Genomic DNA, 22,791 nt, shown 5'->3' with positions numbered 1-22,791 from the left:
AGGTACAGCAAGTAATCGGGGAAGCTACTAGAATGTTATAATTTATTACAAGGCAAATTAATTACTGAACTAGGGATATTATGCTTAAGCTATACAGGGCACAGATGCAACCACATCTGGAGTACTGTGAACAGTATTGGGCACCTTCAAGTAAATGCTTTAAAGGCAGTTTTCCAGACTAACAGCGGAAATTAACAGGTTGTCTCTAAGGGAAAGGTTGGACAGGCTAGAGTTGTATTCACTGGGACTTAGACGTGGTGACTTGATTCAAATATACAACATCCTGAGGGTGTCACCACGGGGATGTGGAGAGGATATTTTCAGTTATGGAAGGATAATCTGTTCCTGCTTTCTGTTTTAAAATCAGGGGTCACCTATTGAAAACAGATGAGACAACTTGTGTTCTCTCACAGAGCTGAGAGTCTTTAAAGTTTAGAGCCCATTATTAAAAATGAGATTGCAGAGTGGTTGGAAGTGCATGGTCAAATAGGGCTGAATCAGCATGGTGTCGTTAAGAGATCATGCCCGACAAAAGTGTTGGAATTCTTTCAGGAAATAACAAGTTAGACAAAGCAGACCCAGGAGAAAGTGAGGACTGCAGATGCTGGAGGTCAGAGTTGAGAGTGTGGAGCTGGAAAAGCACAGCAGGTCAGACAGCATCCGAGGAGCAGGAGAATCAACGTTTTGGGCATTAGCCCTTCATCAGGAAAGGAGACCCAGTGGGTATGATCTATTTGGGTTTCCAAAAGGTCTTTGATAAGGTGCTGCACAGGAGACAGCTAAATAAAATAAGAGCCTATGGTGTTAAGAGAAAAGTAGTGGCATGGATAGAGGATTGGCTGACTGGCAGAGAGTAGAGATAAAGGGGTCTTTTTCAGGATAGCAGTCATTTACAAGTGAAATTCCACAAAGGTCAGTGCTGGGACCACAATTATTCATGTAACACATTAACACTCCGGATGAAAGAACTAAGGGCTTTGATGCTAAGTTTACAGATGACACAAAGATAGTGGAGGTCAGGGAATACGGAGGAAGCGGGAGGCTGCAGTAGGACTTTGACAGGATCAGAAAGTTGGTAAAGAAGTGGCAGATGGAATCTAATGTGAGCAAGTGTGAGGCTATGCACCTTGGTAGGAAGAGTAGAAGTGTAGACTATTTTCTAGACAAGAAAGACTTCAGAGATCTGAAGCTCAAAGAGGCTTAGGAGTCCTAGTTCAGGATTCTCTTCACGTTAACATGCAGGTTCAGTCGGCAGGTAGGAAGGCAAATGCAATCTTAGCATTCCTTTAAAGAAGGTTAGAATCTCAGAGCAGAGATGTACTGATGAGGATGTATAAAGCTCTGGTCAGACCGCATTTGAAATACTGCGAGCAGTTTTGGACTCCTTATCTAAGGAAAGATATATTTTGGAAGAGGTTCAGAGGGGGGTTTACAAGAATCATCCAGGGATGAAGGGTTTGTCACATGAGGAACAGTTGAGGACACCGGGTCTATACTCGATGGGGTTTAGATGGATGGATGGGGGAGGAATCTGATGAAAGACTTTCAGGATATTACGAGGCCTGGACAGAGTGGACATGCAGAAGATGTTTCCACTAGCAGAAGAGACTGGGACCCAAGGGCACAACTTTAGAGTGAAGGGATGACCCTATCGATTGGAGACGAGGAGGAATTTTTTCAGCCAGAGGTGGGGGTGAAGCAGTGGAACTCATTTCTGCAAAAGGTTGTGGAGGCCAAGTGTTTGAGTATTTTAAAGACAGAGTCGGATAGCTTCTTGATTAGCAAGGGGATCAAAGGTTACAGGGAGGAAGCGGGAGAATGGGCTGACAAACACGATCGAATGATGGGACAGACTTGATGGGGTGAATGGCCTATTTCTACTATATCTTCCAGGATTGTGGCACACTCTTCCTGAAAAGGTGTTGGGAGCAGAGCCCTTGAATGTTATTAAGTGTTGGTAAACAGGTTTCCATTAAAGATATGAAAGGTTCTGAGGGACGGGCTGGAATTTAATGATCATGTCGAATGGTGGAGCAGGCTTGAAGGGCTGAATGGCCTTCTTCTGGCTGGTATCTTCACCCAGTGACACGAAATCAACCCAGCCCCTGCTCCCCATCTTCCACTTGCATCCCCTCAGAAAGAGACTGGCCTCACACTGGGTAGAATCCAACCGCATTGATCTATCCCTGACCTATGCTGTCACGGAGTGGGGTGGGATCCTGACTGAGGGAAAACTGCTGGCCTTTGGGGAGAGGAGCCTGTGCCCTCTTCCCTCTCCCCCCCCCCCCACATCACCCTTCTGTGGATCCAGGGGTGGAGCACAGCAGCCACAATGTGGGTGAAATTAAATAAAAAGCGAACAACGCCCTCATTTTTAATAAAACAACTTTGGCACGATTTTACTGGTAGAGAGATTGCTCTGAATGAAGGCAGAGGGAAGGTTCCTCATCACCCCTCTCCCGGCAGTCCTCATCCACACACAGATTTCCAGCAGTTATTCCTGCCAGCCCCAGGAACACAGGGCTCGCCAGCAAACTCAATCCAGACAGTGCAACACCCCCTCTGAGCTGCCTCAACCACTTGTACACGCAGTCAGTTCGAAATTCGAATCCCACATCTGCTTCTCTCACTATTGTGTATTTTTAATGAATAAATAAAGAATATATACTTAGGCAGGATGACAGATTTACACTAAAGGTTGGGTTTGACCACACAGGGATAGGTTAATGAGAGTCAAGAGGCGATCATCATCACACTCTCTCTGGGAGATCAACATCCATCAAACCCAAATACCTACTTCCAGAGGCAGAGTCAGTTGAAAACTGTTCTGTTTTGCAAGGAGAAAGTTGAGATGTGAAACGCCTCTCTTACCAGCCCTTCCCAGCTGTTGTCCATTTCCATGCTGGCGCCTGGTGAATTTCAGGGACTCCTCCCGCCCGTAAACCTTGTTCACATTTCAGTCAGCGAGACCCCCGGCTGCAGGGAGAAACCTCAGGCTGTCCGCTTACAGCTTGCTCCACTTTCACCGTGTGTGTTTGCTGAGTGAGTTCAGATCCTTGCTGGATGGCGTTTAAGCGGAAGTGGTGTGTCTGCATATCAATGAGCACCAGTGACTCTCTCTCTCACACACACACACACAGACAGAGGCAGCAGAACGCCTCACTTGCTTAATAATCCCTGCTCAATCATTCACAGCCTCTCTCATTCCTTTGCTCAGCCCTACACGGGTCGAAAGAAAACTGCTTACATTGTAACTTCTAAAAGATACAAATTGATCAGAGAACTGTATGGGAACACAGCAATGGAACTAAAAAGCTAGTACGGGCATGCGACCAGAATGGCCTCTTACGCGCTCCATGATTTAAAAAAAAACTTGCGTTCCTCCACCTTGTTTACAAACTCAGGACAGCCAGGAGTTTCTGTGTCCAAGTGTACTTGTGATTGTAGGAAACATAGCAGTCAATTTGTGCTCAGCTCCCAATTGCAATATCAACCAGGCAATCCAGGCATCAAAAACAGGAATTGCTGGAGAAACTCGTCAGGTCAGGTCTGTGCAGAGAAGGCAGAGTTCATCTTTCGCCTTCAGTGAGCCTTCTTCAGAACATATTGCTTAACGTTGGCCGAGAGATAAATATTGGACGGGACCCTGAGGGAGAGCTTCCAAGTTCATTCTCTGCTCGCACCTACACCCAAGAGGGCGGGCGAAATCCTGTATTATACCGCTGCAATTGTATCCTCAGATACAAAGTCTGACTGCTGTTAAAGTCAGGCATGCTGGAGGCAGTGTTCAGTCACTTGCAGCCGTTCCCGTTCAGTTTGGAAAGAGAGTTAAAGATAACAGCCATTCCTGCTATATGTAAGTTAGCAACTGGCCAGTCTTTGGGACAGATTGTTGCTTTTTAAAATTTTATTTCTTAGCTTTTATTTCATTCACGATTAAGGCAAAGTCTGCCATCTGGTGGCTTTTGCATTGAAAAGATATTGCCTCTCCCTGATTTGGAAACGCCAGAGTTGGACTGGAGTGTACAAAGTTAAAAATCAGACAGCATCATGTTATAGTTCAACAGGTTTAATTGGAAGCACTAGCTTTCTGAGCGCTGCTTCTTCATCAGGTGATTGTGAAGTAGATGAAGGAGCAGCGTTCCAAAAGCTTGTGTTGACTATAACCTGGTGTTGTGTGATTTTTAACCCTGCCTCTCCCTAGCTGTGTGACAAGATATCTCATTGCTTTCTGCTGAGGTTAATGCTGTTTGCACAATAGGTGTTCCTGTTCATCTACCTGGCAGCAGTGACCCTTGTTAGAGGTCTTATCTGAAGGGCTCCTGCTTCTGAAGGATTTTCCTGCTCCTCGGATGCTGCCTGACCTGCTGTGCTTTTCCAGCACCTCTCCAATCTTGTCTCATCTTCATTGCACAGAGGCTAGAATCACTTGGTGCTGCAATGGGACTCGGTTAGAGGCAGAGGGGAGAAGGAGAAATTTGAACTTACTCCTTACTCATGGCTATGCAATGTATGTTTAAGGTAGACATGAGGAGGAATTTCTCTCAGAGGATCATTGGATTCTCTTTCGCAGAGGGCAGTGAAAGCTGGGTCGTTGAATATATTCAAGGCTGAGTTAGGTAGATGGATGTAGAATCAAGAGTTATGGGAGGGGGGAACAAATGTTAACATCATAGTTAGATTTGCAATGATCTTTATCAATGGTAGAGGAGGTTTGATGGGTTAGTTGGTCTATTCCTGTTCTTACATCTTATGTTCTTGTGCTGATATAGCTAAGTCTCCAAACCATGTCATCTACACTGCAAAATCTGATCCTGCCCAGTGAAGCTGAGAAGGAGCTGAAAATGTGTTGCTGGAAAAGCGCAGCGGGTCATGCAGCATCCAAGGAACAGGAGAATCGACGTTTCGGGCATAAGCCCTTCTTCAGGCTTATGCCCGAAACGTCGATTCTCCTGTTCCTTGGATGCTGCCTGACCTGCTGCGCTTTTCCAGCAACACATTTTCAGCTCTGATCTCCAGCATCTGCAGCCCTCACTTTCTCCTCCTGAGGGAGAGAGTCATGGTTCAAATGCCACTCCAGAAAGTTGCTCACAAAATTCATACTTGCCCCTGTAAAGCAGTACTGATAGCATACTGCACTGTTGGAGGTTCACATGAAATATTAAGCTAAGATTTCACCTGCCCTTTCAGCTCGACATAAACAATCTTCGAGCAATATTTTGAAGAAAAGTGGAATGTTGATCTGGTCAATAGTTTACCCCCCAGCCGGTATTACTAAAGCAGATTGTGTGGTCATAAACTAATTGCTGTTTACTTGAGCAATCTGTGTGTAAAGTAGCAGCCCTGTCTCCTACATTGTAAGGGTGACTTTACATCAAAGAGTAGTTTATTCAGTAATGCAGCTTGGAACAGCATGAAGAGGAGCTCTGTAAATGTAAATTATGACTTTCCCTGGAGGAGAAGGAAAAGCAACTACAATCCCCATGCAGAATCAGACGGTATTTGAAGATTTGATTGACAAGGAACAGGAGGCGACATAGTCAAGAGTGTGGTGTTGGAAAAGCACAGCAGGTCAGGCATAGCATCCGAGGAACAGGAGAGTTAGATGACTTCACTAGTTTGCTTGTATCCACTTTGTTAGGTACAGCTTCAAAAACCCTCACAATTTGTCAGATACGATTGTTTTCTGATTTCATAAGGTGTTTTGTTAACACCTGCTTAATAGTAGATCCACTATCATTGTGAGTGTCAGTGAAATGTCTTTAAATGAACAAAACTTATTTCACCTGATGAAAGAACAGCACTCTGAAAGCTTGTGATTTCAAATAAACCTGTTGGACTATAACCTGGTATCGGGTGATCTCTGACTTTGTCCACTGTAGTCCAACACTGGCACTTCCATGTCATGGCATTCAATTGTGACATCTTGTGCCAATTCTGCTAAACCCAATTCTCCTGTTACTGAAACCATCCATACACAAATGCAGGAAAGCTTGGACAACATTCAGGTTTGGGCTGGTGTTATTACACACTCCTGGTGCGAGTGGAGCTTGAACATGGGCCACCTGGTTCAGAAGTAGAGACATTACCACTGCATTACAAGAGCCGCCAGGGTTTGGGCTGATAAATGAGAGGTACGTTTTGTCCTGAGGAAGGATCACTTCACTCGAAACATTAAGCTAATTTATTTCCACAGCTGCTGCTAGACCTGCTGAGTTCTTCCAGCACTCTCTATTTTTGTTTGTAAGTAATTTGTGTGCCAGGTGTGAGTCAATGACAGGCAGTCACTGGAGAATTGAAGCGATGCAGATTATTAGATTACTTTACAGTGTGGAAACAGGCCCTTTGGCCCAACAAGTCCACACCGACCCGCCGAATCCTTACATTTGCCCCTTACCTAACATTACGGACAATTTAGCATGGCCAATTCACCTGACCTGCACATCTTTGGACTGTGGGAGGAAACCGGAGCACCCGGAGGAAACCCACGCAGACACGGGGAAAACGTGCAAACTCCACACAGACAGTCGCCTGAGGTGAGAATTGAACCCGGGTCTCTGGCGCTGTGAGGCAGCAGTGCTAACCACTGTGCCACTGTGGCACAGAATCTCTCCTTGACATACAATACATTGCCATAGTCCAATCACTATTGACCACCCTGATAGTCCCTGTTTAAATGATGTTCTCTCCAAGGTTCCAGATGGCAGAGTAACTTTGTTAGTTCATGTAGGCTATTCACAATTCGTTCTTTTAAATTGCAGCTCATGTGCAGTTGAACTTAAGATTTAAATAACTCATGCACTTAGATAAATTGCCCGCACTATAATACAAAAAAATGGGGCTGCATTTTCCCAGCTCCTAACTGATGTGGACAATACCAAGTTGGGAAATGTGGCAAAATGAGATTCTTGACTTCAAGAAGAAAAAAAAAGTCTGATTTTCCACCCAATGATTTAACGGCAGGACGGGAATCTCACTGCAGAGAATTGAAAGGCCTATTTAGGTGTATTTGCATCTCATTGGGACCAAATCTCACCCCCTTTACCTGCAGTTTCCCATTCTCCCAGGTATCAGAGAGAAGGCAGACATGAATGCCAGAGACGATATCTGATGCCCCCAGCTTGCTGCTTCTTCCTCTAGGTCTCCAGCAATGGTTAGCCACCCCCAACATCTCAGCATATACACCATGGACAGTGACTGCTTGTACCATTCCCTCTCACAGCCAGCTTCCATTTCCACTGCACGTTCTGATAGGGCTGGATGGCAACCCACAGTGAAGGTCTTAGTTTTATTCCTCTGCCTCCCCCCACTTTAATGAGTTTCGGGGATGACATGATTTTGCCCATTTCATTGGACTACAGTCCTCTCCCCATCCAACAGATTCCTTCACCCACCTCCAACACTCTCCCATAGGAACAGAAGTTAGGCCATTCAGCCCATCGAGTCTGCTTTGCCATTCAATCATGGCTGATAAGTTTCTCAACCCCCTTCTCCCACTTTCTCCCTGTAACCATTGATCCACTTTATAATCAAGAACCTATCTATCTCCATCTTAAATATACTCAACGACCTGGCTTCCACAGTGCCCCGTGGCAATGAATTCCATAGATTCACCACTGTCTGGCTGATGAAGTTTCTCCTTATTTCTGTTCTAAAAGATCTTCCCTTTATTCTAAAGCTGTGCCCTCGGGTCCCAATCTCTCCTAACAATGGAAACAGCTTCCCAACATCTACTCTGTCCAGACCGCTCAGTGTTCTGTAAGTTTCAATTAGTTCCCTCCCCACCACATCTGCCCCTGCCCCCGCCCCCAATCCTGATCCTGATCCTTCTAAACTCCATTGAGTATAGACCCAGAGATCTCAAATGTTCCTCATTTGTTAAGCTGTTCATTCCTGGGACCATTCTCGTGAACCTACTTTGAATACTCTTCAGGGCCAATACATTCCTCCTGAGATACGGGGCCCAAAACTGTGCACAATACTCCAAATGTGGTCTGACCAGAGCCTTACAGAGCCTCAGAAGTACATCCTTGCTTTTATATTCAAGTCCTCTTAAAATAAATGCCATTATTGCATTTGCCTTCCTAACTATTGACTCAACCCACAAGTTTACCTTGAGGGAATCCTGGACTAGAACTCCCAAATTTCTTCGCACTTCAGACTTCTGAGTTTCCTCCCCATTTAGAAAATAGTCCATGCCTCTATTCTTCCTACCAAAGTGCATGACCTCACTCTTTCCCATGAACTCCATCTACCAATTCTTTGCCCACTCTCCTAACCTGTTCAAAGCCTCCCCACCTCCTCAATGCTACCTGTCCCTCTAACTATCTTTGTATCATCTGCAAACTTAGCCAGAATGCCCTCAGTTCCTTCATCTAGATCATTAATGTATAAAGTGAAAAGTTGTGGTCCCAACACTCAGCCTTATGGAAAACCACTTGTCACCAGCTGCCATCCTGAGAAGACCCTTTTATCCCCACTCTCTGCTTCCTGCCAGACAGCCAAGCTTCTATCCATGCTATCACCTTGCCTCTAATACAAGGGCCCTATCTTACTCAGTAACCTCCTGTGTTGCACCTTGTCAAAGGCCTTCTTGAAGGTAGATAACATCCATTGGCTCTCCTTGGTCTAACCTGTTCATTACTTCCTCAAATAATTCTAGAAGATTTGTCAGGCATGACCTTCCCTTGATGAAACCATGCTGACTTTACCCTATTTTGCCATGCACTTTCAAGTATTCAGAAATCTCATCCTTAAAGATGGATTCCAAGATCTCACCCACGACCAAGGTTAGGCTAATCAGTCTATAATTTTCCATCTTCTGCTTTACTCCTTGTTTAAACAGGAGTGTCATTGTAGTGATTTTCCAGTCCTCTGGGACCCTCCCTGATTCTAGTGATTCTTGAAAGATTACCATGAACACCTCCACTATCTGGATGTAGGTTTGTTCGCTGAGCTGGAAGATTAATTTCTTTTCAGACATTCCTTCACCATACTAGGGAACATTTTCAGTGAACCTCCAGATGAAGCACTGGTGATATAGCCTACTTTCTATTTATGTGTTTGGGTTTCCTTGGGTTGGTGATGTCATTTCCTGTGGTGATGTCATTTCCTGTTATTTCCTGGGGTGGTAAATGGGATCCAACTCAATGTGTTTGTTGATAGAGTTCCGGTTGGAATGCCATGCTTCTAGGAATTCTCGTGCGTGTCTCTGTTTGGCTTGTCCTAGGATGGATGTGTTATCCCAGTCGAAGTGATGTCCTTCCTCGTCTGTATGCTAGGAGATGGTCATGTCTTTCTGTTTTCTGCCTGTTTGTCCAGTGGAGTGTTTGTTACAGTCCTTGCAAGATATTTTGTAAATGACATTAGTTTTGCTTGTTATCTGTTCAGGGTCTTTCAAGTTCATTAGCTGCTGTTTTAGTGTATTGGTGGGTTTGTGGGCTACCATGATGCCAAGAGATCTGAGTAGTCTGACAGTCATTTCCAAGATGTCTTCGATGTGGCGAGAGTGGCTGTGGTCTCTGGACGTGTTTTGTCTGCTTGTTTGGGTTTATTGCTGAGAAATCTGTGGACTGTGTTCATTCTTTCTGAATACACTGTATAGGTGATTTTCCTCTGCTGTTCGTAGTTCCTCTGTGGTGCAGTGTGTGGTGGCTGGTTGAAATGATGTTCTAATGCAGCTTTGTTTGTGGTTGTTGGGATGATTGCTTCTGTAGTTCAATATTTGGTTTGTATGTATTGTTTTCCTGTAGACGCTGGTTTGAAGTTCCCCATGCACTGTTTGCTCTAATGTGACATGTAGGAATGGCAGTTTATTGTTGTTTTCCTTCTTTTTAGTGAATTTTATGCCGGTGAGGGTAGTATTGATGGTCTTGAAGGTTTCCTCTAATTTGTTTCATTTAGTGATGACAAAGGTGTCATCCAAGTAGTGGACCCAAAATTTGTGTTGGATGGTTGGCAGGTTGATTGTTCGAGTCTCTGCAGTAGTGCCTCTGCTAAGAATCCTGACATCGGAGATCCCATGGGTGTTCTGTTGTTTTGTCTGTAGGTTTTGTTGTTGCAGGTGAAGTCGGTGGTAAGACAAAGGTCCACTAGTTTGATGACATTGTCCTTGCTGATGAAGTTGGTGGTGTTTGGTGTATGTGTCTTTGGTTCTTCTAATAGTGTAGTCAGTGTTTCTTTGGCCAGGTTGGTGTTGATGGATGTGAACAACCTCCATTATCTCTTCAGCTGTCTCCCTTCGAACTCTGGTGTGTAGTCCATCTGGCCCAGTTTATTTATCCACCTTCAGGCCATTCAGTTTTTCTAGCACCTTCTCCTTGATGCTTGCCACTATACTCAGCTCTGCCCTCACTCTTTTGAATTTTTGGGAAATTACTCATGTCTTCCACTTTGCAAACTGTCACAAAGTAATTATTCAGTTCCTTAGCCATTTCTTTTTTCCCCACTACTATCTCTCCTGCGTCATTTTCCAGCAACCCAATGTTTTGTCTCTCTTTTACCCTTTATATACGTAAATAAACTCTTACAATCTTTCTTAATATTACTAGCTAGCTTACCCTTGTACTTACTCTTCTCCATCCTTATTTATTTTTGTGTTGCCCTCTGTTGATCTTTGTAAGCTTCCCAATTCTCTGTTTTCCAACTGCCCTTAGCCACATTATATGCTTTCTCTTTTGCCTTTATGCTGTCCCTGACTTCCCTGGTCAGCCTTGGCTGCCTGATCCTCCCTGTACCAAGCTTCCTTTTCCTCAGGATGAATCTCTGCTGTGTCTCCTGAATTACTCCCAGAAACTACTGTCATTGTTCCACTGTCTTTCCTGCTAGGCTCCTCTCCCAGGCAATTCTACCCAGCTCCTCCCTCATGCCTCTGTAATTGCCTTTTACTCAGCTTGAATAATAACATAAGAACGTAAGAACTAGGCCGCCTGGCCCTTCGAGCCTGCTCCGCCATTCAGTAAGATCATGGCTGATCTTTTTGTGGCCTCAGCTCCACTCACAGTCCCTCTCTCTCTCTATCCCTTAATTCCATTATTTTTTAAAATCTATCTTAGCTTTAAAAGTGTTTACTGAAGTATTGTCAACTACTGCCCTGAGCAAGGAATTCCATAGATTAACAATCCCCTGGGTGAAGACGTTCCTTCTCAATTCAGTCCTAAATCTGCTCCCTCTAATCTTGACACTATGTGCTCTTGTCCTAGTTTCACCTGTCAGCAGAAACATCCCGTCTACTTTATCTTATCTATTCCCTTCAGAATTTTATATGTTTCTATAAGATCCCACCTCATTCTTCTGAATTCCAGTGAATATAATCCCCGTCTACTCAGTCTCTCCTCATAAGACAACCCCCTAAACTCCGGAATCAATCTAGTAAATCTCCTCTGCACCCCCGCCACTACCAGTACTTCCTTTCTCAAGTAAGGAGACCAAAACTGTACGCAGTTGTCCAGGTGTGGCCTCCCCAGCACCTTGTACAGCTATAACATAACCTCCCTGCTTTTAATCTCAATTCCTCTAGCAATGAAAGACAAAATTCCATGTGCCTTTCTAATTACTTGTTGTACCTGCAGACCAACCTTCTGCGATTCATGTACAAGGACACCCAGGTCCCTCTGCATAGCAGCATACTGCAACTTTTTAACCATTCAAGTAATAATCCTTTTTACTGTTACTCCTACCAAAATGGATGATTTCATATTTACGAACATTGTATTCCATCTGCCAGACCTTTGCCCTCTCACTAAATTTATCTATGTTCCTGGGCAAAGTTTCACAGTCCTCTGCACACTTTGCTCTGCCACTCATCTTAGTGTCGTCTGCAAACTTTGACACCGTACACGTGGTCCCCAACTCCAAATCATGGATATAAATTGTGAATAATTGCGATCTCAACACCGATCCCTGAGGCACACCACTAGTCACTGATTGCCAACCAGAATAGCACTCATTTATCCCCACTCTTTGCTTCCTGTTAGTCAACCAATCCTCTGCCCATGCTAATACTCTATCCCTAACGCCATGCATCTTTATCTTATGCAACAGCCTCTTGTGTGGCACCTTGTCAAAGGCCTTTTGGAAATCTAGGTACACCACATCTACATTGCCCCCATTGTCCACCTTGTTCGTAATGTTTTCACAGAATTCCAAAAGATTAGTTAAGCACGATCTGCCCAACAGAACAATTTCTTTCGATATGCCCTGCTATTTCTTCCCTGATAAGAGACTCAAGCATCCCTGATTTCTTCCCTGATAAGAGACTACAAAGGTTAAGCTAACTGGTCTATAATTTCCCATCTTTTGTCCATTTCCTTTTTTAAACAGTGGCATCGCATTTGCTGTTTTCCAATCTGCTGTAACTGCCCCAGAGTACAGCGAATTTTGGAAAATTGACGCCAGTGCAACCTACTACTTCTCCCACCATCTCTTTTAGTACTCTGGATTCCATTAGGGTCAGGAGACGTGTCTATCCTTAGCTCCATTAGCTTGCCCATTATTAACTTTTCCGTGATAATGATTGTTTCCAGGTCCTCACCTACCTTTGTCTCTTTGTCAATTACTGGCATGTTATTAGTGTCCTCCACTGTGAAAACCGACACAACATACCTGTTCAATGCCTCGGCCATTTCCTCCTATCCCATAGCTAAATGCCCCTTCTCATCCTCTAAAGGGCCAATGTTTACTTTAACCACACTTTTTTGTTTTATATATTTATATTCTGTGCTAATTTTTTCTCCTGTTCTATCTTTTTTTATATAGCTGTTACCTCTGATTCTATCTTTTCTCTCTCAAATTGCAGAGTAAATTTGATCATGTTATGATCACTGCCTCCTCAGGGTTCCTTCACCTTAAGCTCCCTGACCAAGTCTGCCTCATTACACCACATTAAAACCAGTATTGCCTGTTTCCTAGTGGGCTCCACCACAAGCTGCTCCAAAAAGCCATCTTCCAAACATTCTACAAATTCCTTTTCTTGCAATCCACTATCAACCTGATTTTCCCAGTCCACCTGCATACTGAAATCCCCCATGATCACTGTAACTTTGCCTTTCCTACACACCTTTTCTGTTTCCTGATGTATCTTGTGCCCCAGCTCCTGACTACTGTTTGGAGTCCTGTAATAATTCCAACTATGGGTTTTTCACCTTTATGGTTCCTCAATTCTGCCCACACAGATTCTACACCATTTGACCCTAGTTTGTTTCTTACTATTGATTTAATTTCATTTCTTACTAATAGGGCAACCTCACCCCCTCTGCCCACCTGCCTTTCTTTTCAATAGGATGGATATCCCTGAATATTCAGCTCCCAATCCTGGTCCCCTTAAAGCTACATCTCTGTGATGCCCACCACGTCGTCATACCTGCCAATTTTAACCTGTACCACAAGCTCATTTACTTATTTCTTATACTGCGTGCATTTAGATATAACACCTTCAGTCCTGTATTAACCGTCCCTCTTCTCATTGTCATTCATTTGTCCCGTGTGCTTGGCGTTTAATTGCTAACACTCAACATACACTGTGTCCTATTTGTGTCTGTGCTGGAGATTTTAACAACCCCTCCTGAGTTCAGCACTCTTACCTCCTCGTTTAATTCCAGTTTTCTCATTCCACCGCACCTCCATTAATTTAAAAGCTTGTCTACAGCCCTAGTTATGTGATTCGCATGGACTCTGATCCCACCATGGTTCTGTCTGGCCTTTTATGTGCGCTGGAGTTGTCCACTGAGAGTTGCCCCTTAGGTCCCTTTTATATCTTTTTCCTTTCACCCTAAACCTATGCCCTCTAGTTCTGGACACCACCACTTCAGGGAAATAACTTTGTCTATTTATCCAATCCATGCCCCTCATGATTTTATAAAACACTGTAAGGTCACCCCCCAGCCTTCGACACTCCAGGGAAAACAGCCCTAGCCTTTTCAGACTCTCCCTATAGCTCAAATCCTCTAACCCTGGCAACACCCTTGTAAATCTATTCTGAACCCTTTCAAATTTCAGAATATCCTTCTGATAGGAAGAAGACGGAATTGCACACAATATTCCAACAGTGGCCTAACCAATGTTCTGTACAGCTGCAACATGACCTCTCAACTCTTATACGCAATACTTTGACCCAGAAAGGAAAGCATACCAAACACCTTCTTCACTATCTATGTACCTGTGACTCTACTTTGAAGGAGCTATGAACCTGCACCCCAAGGTCTCTTTGTTCAGCAACACTCCCTAGGACCTTACCATTAAGTGTATAAGTCCTGCTCTGATTTGCTTTCCGAAAATGCAGCACCTCGCATTTACCTAAATTTAACTCCATCTGCCACTCCTCAGCCCATTGGCACATCTGATCAAGATCCCGCTGTAATCTGAGGTGACCTTCTTCGCTGTCCACTACACCTCCAATTTTGGTGTCACATACAAACTTACTAATTTCACCTCCTATGTTCATATCCAAATCATTTATATAAATGACGAAAAGTAGTGGACCCAGCACCGATCCTTGTGGCACACCACTGGTCACAGGCCTCCAGTCTGAAAAACAACCCTCCACTACCAACCTCTGTCTTGTACCTTCGAGCCGGTTCTGTATCCAAATGGCCAGTTCTCCCTGTATCCAGTGAGATCTAACCTTACTAACAAGTCTCCCATGGGGAACCTTGTCGAATGCCTTACTGAAGTCCAAATAGATCACGTTCATCGCTCAAACTTGACCTACTCTTGGGAAATAAGGCAGGGCAGGTGACTGAGGTGTCAGTGGGGGAGCACTTTGGGGCCAGCGACCATAATTATACTAGTTTTAAATTGTGATGGAAAAGGATCAACCAGATCTAAAAGTTGAAGTCCTAAATTGGAGGAAGGCTAATTTTGATGGTATTAGGCAAGAACTTTCAAAAGCTGATTGGGGCTAGATGTTCGCAGGTAAAGGCATGGCTGGAAAATGGGAAGCCTTCAGAAATGAGATAATGAGATTCCAGAGACAGTATGTTCCTGTTAGGGTGAAAGGAAAGGCTGGTAGGTATAGGGAATGCTGGATGACTAAAGAAGTTGAGGGTTTGGTTAAGAGAAAGAAGGAAGTATATGTCAGGTATAGATAGGATAGATCAAGTGAATCCTTAGAAGAGTATAAAGGCAGCAGGAGTATACTTAAGAGGGAAATCAGGAGGGAAAAAAGGGGACATGAGATAGCTTTGACAAATATGGTTAAGGAGAATCCAAAGGGTTTTTATAAATACATTAAGGACAAAAGGGTAACTAGGGAGCGAATAGGGCCCCTCAAAGATCAGCAAGGTGGCTTTTGTGTGGAGCTGCAGGGGATGGGGGAGATACTAAAAAAGTATTTTGCATCAGTGTTTACTGAGGAGAAGAACGTGGAAGATGTAGAATGTAGGGAAATAGAATGGCGACATTTTGAAAAAATGTCCATATTACAAAGGAGGAAGTGCTGGATATCTTGAAACATAAAAAGGTGGATAAATCCCCAGGATCTGATCGAGTGAACTTAGAACTCTATGGGAAGCTAGAGAAGTGATTGCTGGACCTCTTGCTGAGATATTTGTATCATTGATAGTCACAGGTGAGGTGCCGGAAGACTGGAGGTTGGCTAACATGGTGCCACTATTTAAGAAAGGTGGTAAGGACAAGCCAGGGAACTATAGATCGGTGAGCTTGACGTTGGTGGTGGGCAAATTGTTGGAGGCAGTCCTGAGGACTGGATTTACATGTGTTTGGAAAGGCAAGGACTGATTAGGGGTAGTCAGCATGGCTTTGTGCGTGGGAAATCATGTCTCACGAACTTGATTGAGTTTTTTGAAGAAGTAACAAAGAGGATTGATGAGCTTCCACATATTTCCACATGCAACTTCCAACATTACCTCTGAGGCCAAGGTTAGTGTTGGACATAGACTAGCCTTACCACATGACCACTGGCACCTTTAAGACTGACAGGGAATGCAGCTCCCCACTTCAACGCCACACTTTGGATCTTACTGACACCTCACATTGCAATGCTGTTGCCTGGCTGCTTTGTACAATGGACCAGGAACACATCTCCTGCATCAGAACATGCTGCACCTCAGGGCTTTTATCTTGCTGTCTTGGTGCTCACTCACTTTGCACCTACCTGCATGCTTAAATCATCTCTGCCTTGTGTTTCGTACCCTGCTCTCTCAGGCAGACCTGAAAGACCCAATGTGGATCTGACTTGCTCTACAGCTTGCCAGGCAGCTTGTCACGGTTGTCAGCAAAGATCAATGAAAGACGTGGACATATTGCTGCATGGCACCATGCCATATCAATGGCACACTGACAGCCTGAGTCAGCAGTGCAAGCAGCTAACACACAGTATGTGCACCAATCTAATGCCCACATTTCAAAGTCTAAGGGAAGTAATCCTTCATCATGCTATCATCAGTGCAGGGATGTCACCTCCCTCAGTTAGATCTCAATCAAAGGGCTTGGACATAGTGAGTCACCTGCTTAGGATGTTCAGGGTCTGGCTGTTTTCTCAATCCAATCCAGGAAAGGGGCTCATGGTCTGTCCAGCAGCTCCAGTACAGTCTGTGGGAAGTCAGGGGAGCTGCACCAAGGTGAGTCCAGTCATTCGTCAATTGGAGCTGTCCTTCAGGACTTGGCCAGGGGAGGGGGTTGAGGTGGGGGTGGGCCAAGATCAATGCTGAGAGTCAGCTCCAAGAAAGTCAGGGGGAGTTCTCAGGGGCGACTGCTGTAGTGGAGGATTGGGGAAGTCCATTGTGCAGTTTGGAGGCAGCACTCTGGGATAATAATTGTGAAGAGAGGGAACTCGGCCTATAAGGAGGGAGGAGAGTAGAGCTTTAGAGGATGAGGTACTGCTGTAGGGTTGGTCAGCAACGCTCATCACCAGCCTGACTCTGCTGGGGAGGACAGTGCATCATGACGGTTGGCATGAGTGAGCTGTAGGGCAGAGGTTCAGGGGGCAAGATGAAGATGTAAATAAAAGAGTTGGGTGGGAAGGTGTGGAAACTCAGAGTTGTGAGAGAGTATAAGGGCCCTAGATTACTCACTGTGTGTTGTCTTCAATGCTCATTGCAAATATTCAATGGAAATGGGAAATGGCTGTGACACACCCAAAGGGTCTGCTGTAAATACCTGTCTGAGAACACAGGCTTTACATGTCAGCAATGTGTGACTCTTCATGGGGTAAATACATTCATTAGGTTTTTACACAGTGCAGGTTTAAGATATCACATAATACACGCAGTGAAAAGTGAAAACATGTGAAATGCGTCCAGTGTCCAAATGTGTGGGATACAAAATCCTGACCATGGGCAATCTTCACCATGTCATTGGCCGTTACAGATTAATAATAGCCATCTCAGTGAAGCAGAGATGACCTGCTCAGTTTTGCAGTTCACAAACGCAGTCCAAGGTCTCACTGGCTGCACTTAGACACGGAGCTGAGCTCCTCTCACCTTGAATTGTAAGTGTTTGCTAATAAGCTGTAAGATACCATTCTGCTTTTCTCCAGTGATGTGGTGGGTATGTGGATGAGTGAACAGGGTTTCAGTAGTTCAATCACATTCACAGCTCCCTCCAGCATTTGTGCTGCCCACACTGGAATAAAGTCCCTCTGTAAAAGGTCCCTATAGAGACATTCCATGACCCTCCTTATTGGAGTTTTCCACGTCGCACTGTATCAGGGACTATGCTAAACCATCACAACTGAGTGATGTGGTTGCTGACTGCTCACATTACTGAGCACCTGCTTGTTTCTGATATTCCCCACACAGGTCCTTTGGAACAGTGACCAATGGACACAGGGCTATCATCGCTTTGGTCACAGAGAAATGAAGAAGGGCCAGCCACATCAGCAAGCCCAGGACCAGCAGGAAGACCCACTGGAGACTGAACAGCTGAGCTCTCATTCATAAAAATACCTTGATATACATACGTCGTCACTAAGGCAGTTCAGTTTGAACAGCAGCATATTGAAGAAACAAATAAACGTGGAGTTTGACTGAATTCAATGAACAAACCAAAGACGTTTCTTATTAGAACCAGACTGTATTTACCTGCATTTGAGGCATCAGGAGTTTCCAATAACTGAAAGGACCACAATTTACTTTCAGCAGAAAGATCTCAGATGGTGGTCTTTCCCCACTGCCTCAAGCTTTAGTGCGTCCCTCAGCACATAGTCCTGGACCCTGGAATGTGCCAGGCTGCTACACTTGGTTGGGGTCAACTCTGGAAGACGAACAAGCTCCGGGCAGATCAAAGAGCATCTTTCACCAAGTTGATAGTCCTCAAGGTGCAGTGATGTCTGTCCCAGGGAACAGCCGCTTGAGCACAGAGTCCTGCATCACAGAGCTACTCAGTGTGAACCTCAGCAAAACCTACTGCATCTTCCTCCTTGTGAAGACACATTCCAAAAGGAGATGTGTGACAATCTCTATCCACTGCAGCTGTTTCGAGGGCAGCGTGCGGTAGTGCTGACAGACTGGGCTTACTTGAAGGATCTGACAGGCAGTGCCCTTCTTACCACCAGCCAAGTGATGTCCAGGTGCTTGTTGGAAAGTCCTGGTGATGAGACATTCTGCCAAATGACTTTGACAGTCGGCTGAGGGATCCACTCTCTCCTTTTCCCCACAGCGTCCTGAGGACGTTACGTGCTGACAACTTCCTGATGGACTTGTGGTTGAGGGTGTTTTTCTTTGCAAATTTCTCAACGAAAAACAGGTGATATGGAACGGTCCAACTAGTTGGAGCATTCCGCGACAGCGAGGCCAGTCCCATCCTTTGCCATACTGGGGACAGGTAAGATCTCAATATGTAATGACACTAGGTGTTTGCGTATGGAGAGCCTATGCATAGCTTGAGGCAGCTGCACTCAAAGGTGGCCATCAGGTTGAGAGCAGTATTGGGTATATTCCTGCCTCCCTTATCCAGAACTTTGTACACGGTATCCCTGAAGACACAGTCCAGATGAAGTGGGAGATGGTTCAGGTGACTGCGAAGGCACAGGGTCGGGGAATGGGCCAGACCTTCACCACATAGAATGACGGAGAGAATGCCTCACACCTGATGACCGGGCTTTTACCCGCGATGGAGAGCAAGCAGTGCTCCCACAGGCCCAGTTTCTGCCTCACCTTGGCGATAGACACGTCCCAAGTTTTTGTATATGCCCTGGCTCCTCTAAACCATATTCCCAGCACCTTCAGGCCATCTGACCTGACAATGAAGGGGATAAAGGATCAGTTGGCGCCATTCCCAAAGACCATGAGGCCACTGTTGGAATATTGCATGTAGTTCTGGTCTCCTTCCTATTGGAAGGATGTTGTGAAACTTGAAAGAATTCAGAAAAGATTTACAAGGATGTTGCCAGGGTTGGAGGATTTGAGCTATAGGGAGAGGCTGGACAGGCTGGGGATGTTTTCCCTGGAGTGTCGGAGGCTGAGGGGTGACCTTACAGAGGTTTATAAAATCATAAGGGGCATGGATAGGATAAATAGACAAAGTATCTTCCTGGGGTGGGTGAGTCCAGAACTAGGGACATAGGTTTAGAGAGGGGAAAGATATAAAAGAAGCAAATTTCTCACGCAGAGAGTGGTGTGTGTATGGAATGAGCTGCGAGAGGAAGTGGTGGAGGCTGGTAAAATTGCAACATTTAAAAAGCATCTGGATGGGTATGTAAATAGAAATTTAAATAAAATAGAAAGTTTAGAGGGATATGGGCCAAGTGCTGGCAAATGGGACTAAATTAATTTAGGATATCTGGTCAGCATGGACGAGTTGGACTGAAAGATTTGTTTCCGTGCTATACATCTCTATGACTTTAAGACACAAGTCAGGAATGAGATGGAATACTGCCCACTTGATGGATGACTGTGGCTCCAACAACGCTCAAGCAGCTTGACAGCACACAACAGCCCATTCTGTTAACACCCCAACCACCACCTTATAACTCACTACTTTCAAAACCAATGCACAGTGGCAGCAGTGTGTGCTATACACAAGATGCATTGTACTAGCTCACAAAGATGCCCTTGTGCAGTGCCCACCCTGACTGCAAGGTCTGTTGCCTCTAGGGCAGCAGGTACATGGGAACACCACCACTTGTGAATTCCCCTTCAAGCCACTCACTTGGAAATATATCATTGTTCCTTCAGTGTCATTGGGTCAAAATCCCAGAACTCCCTCTATTAACAGGCTGCTGTGGATATATCTGCTTGACCCACAGCAGCCTGTATTGTGAAGGAAGCTCAGTATTGAGCCCTCAATGTTATTAAGAGATTGGCAATAATCCCTGGTCTTGTCCATAACATCCACATCTCATGAAGCAAAATCCCATGAAGTAATTCTCTGCTCTTCTCTCATTCCTCTCTGAGGGAGGGCGTTGACTCCCTACTCAGGTACAATCCTTGCGTGAATTATGTTTGTCATGTCTCGACTTGAACATCGGCAGGCTATTCAACTGCAGGGGCATCACTGTCAGTTTCTATGAGGCGGGAATTGAACCCGGATCTCTGGCGCTGCGAGGCAGCAGTGCTAACCACTGTGCCACCGTGCCGCCCATGGTAGACAGGTTTTGGGGAGTCAGGAGATGACTTGAACATCGGCAGGCTATTCAACTGCAGGGGCATCACTGTCAGTTTCTATTCTGATGCCACCTGACTGCAATGCAGTCTGACATCCCAGCAAGGTCACTGTGTAGCAAAGCAGTGTCGAAATTGTCCTCTCCCTTAAACCTGAGCAGTGTCTAAATTGTCCTCTCCCTTAAACCTGAGGCCACAGATGAGACTGTTATCACTACCCCAGCTGAAACATCGGCACTGTCAGTTACTCATGCAGTTAACTGAAGCTCTGAATGAGGAGCCCTCACATAACACATATACACCACACCTTGACCCCATTCAACAGGACACAGACTCGCAGGATGGTTACAATATTGAATAACAAGTCTTCCACCTACTGTTCTGGAGTGAGGCCAGCTCTTGGCAGTTAGAACATCTGATCCATTTCTAAGACTCAAGAAATAGGAGCAGATATAGACTATTCGGCCTGTCAAACCTGCTCTGTCATTCAACATGACCATGGCAGATCCAATCTCCTGCCAACTCTCTTATCCCTCAATCCCTTGAGAGACCAGAATCTGTCTCTCTCAACCTCAAATATATTCAACGATTGAACGTCCACAACCTCTGAGAAAGAGAATTGTAAAGATTCACAATCCTTTTAGTCAAGAAATTACTCCTCCAGTCAGTTGGAAAAAAATCAGATCATACCCGGAGAGTGTCCCCCTGTATTTAGAACCCCAGCCCGACGAGAACAATCTCTCAGTATTGACACTGTCAAAGCCATTCAGAATGGTGTCTGTTTCAATGAGATAATCTCTTATTTTTCTCCATTCCCGAGAATCTAGGCCCAATTTATGTATTCTATACCGAACAAAATCTCCTCCATTTTGAATTGACAGTGAAACTTGCTTTGGGCAGTTCAAAATAGAATGATGTGAACCAGAAACTTAGCCTCTGGAGTTTAAGGATCTTCTCAGGAGCTATCTTTATAATAAGTAAGAGTCCAATAGACTAAGATCCACAGAGGTTTGCCACTCACTTATCTAGCTAGTCCCAAAAAAAAACCTGGATTAAGCTGATAAATATTGTTTTAATTCATTCAGAGGATGTCGTCGTCACTGACTGAACCACTACTTATTACCCATCCCGAGTTGCCCTTGAGAAGATGGTAGTGAGCTGCCTTCCTGAACCGCTGCAGTCCACCTGCTGTGGGTTGACCCACAATGCCCTAAAGGAGGGAATTCCTGGATTTTGACCCAATCACAGTGAAGAAACGGTGACCTATTTCAGAGTCAGGATGGTAAGTGGTTTGGAAGGGAAATTGCAGGAGGTGGTGTTCCAATACATCTTCTGCCCTTGTCCTTCTAGATGGAAGTAGTCATGAGTTTGAAAAGTGCTGTCTTTGGAGCCTTGCTAAATTTCCGGTAGACAGTACACATTGCTGCTATTGAGCGTTGGTGTCGGGGGATTGAATGTTTATGAATGTAGTTCTAATCAAATGGGCTGCTTTGCCCAGGGCAGTATTAATGTGGCTAGTCCAGTTAAGTTTCTGATCAATGATAACCTCTAGGTTGATGATACTTGGAGATTCAGTGAAGGTAATGCCTTGATATTGAATGTGAGAGGCCAATGGTTAGATTGTCTCTTGGAGATAGTCATTGCATGGCACTTGTGTGGCAAATATTACTTGCTCCGTTTCAGACCAAGCTTGGATATTGTCAATGTCTTATTGTATTTGGACATGGACTGCTTCAGTATCTGAGGGGTCGCGAACATTGCTGAACATTGTGCAACCATCGGTGACCATCCCCATTTTGGACTTTATGATGAAGATAAGGTCATTGATGAAGCAACAGAAGGTGATTGGACCAAGGGTACTATCCTGAGGAACTCCTGCAGAGAAATGTCATGGAAGGTTGTCCCTCCACTATGCATTGACTCTAACTTTGCTCGGGCTCCTTGACACCACACTCAGTTCTTTTTGCATGCAGGACATACCTGGACAACTTCCACATTGCTGGGTAGATGCCAGTGTTGTAACTTAAAAATGTGTTGCTGGAAAAGCGCAGCAGGTCAGGCAGCATCCAAGGAGCAGGAGAATCGACGTTTCGGGCATAAGCCCTTCTTCAGGAATGAGAAGGGTATGCCAAGCAGGCTAAGATAAAAGGTAGGGAGGAGGGACTTGGGGGAGGGGCATTGGGAATGCGATAGGTGGAAGGAGGTTAAGGTGAGGGTGATAGGCCGGAGAGGG

The 22,791-nt window shown here is 44.9% G+C and overlaps 1 protein-coding gene and 1 long non-coding RNA gene across 3 annotated transcripts in view; one reads left to right on the top strand and one right to left on the bottom strand.

Annotated features, from left to right (window-relative positions):
• Positions 1–3,104, bottom strand: part of LOC122563308 (DENN domain-containing protein 2C-like) — a 120,497-nt gene extending 117,393 nt beyond the window's left edge. Inside the window, exon 1 of one of the 2 annotated variants that reach the window (XM_043717023.1) lies at positions 2,872–3,104. The gene's annotated coding sequence lies outside the window, so the exon portion shown is untranslated. Of the gene's footprint in view, positions 1–2,797; positions 2,815–2,871 lie in introns of those variants that run through there. The other variant, XM_043717024.1, reaches the window with a different exon arrangement.
• The window catches only part of LOC122563309, a 65,350-nt gene extending 46,864 nt beyond the window's left edge, over positions 1–18,486 (top strand). Inside the window, exon 3 of the long non-coding RNA XR_006315557.1 lies at positions 17,757–18,486. This is a non-coding gene — a long non-coding RNA (uncharacterized LOC122563309). The remainder of the gene's footprint in view (positions 1–17,756) is intronic.
• The last annotated feature ends 4,305 nt before the right edge of the window (positions 18,487–22,791 follow it).

The sequence above is a fragment of the Chiloscyllium plagiosum genome, chromosome 26 (assembly GCF_004010195.1).
Source record: "Chiloscyllium plagiosum isolate BGI_BamShark_2017 chromosome 26, ASM401019v2, whole genome shotgun sequence".
Lineage (NCBI taxonomy): Eukaryota > Metazoa > Chordata > Chondrichthyes > Orectolobiformes > Hemiscylliidae > Chiloscyllium > Chiloscyllium plagiosum.
Note: the sequence above shows the minus strand (reverse complement) of the source record. Positions and strands in the feature narration are given on the sequence as shown.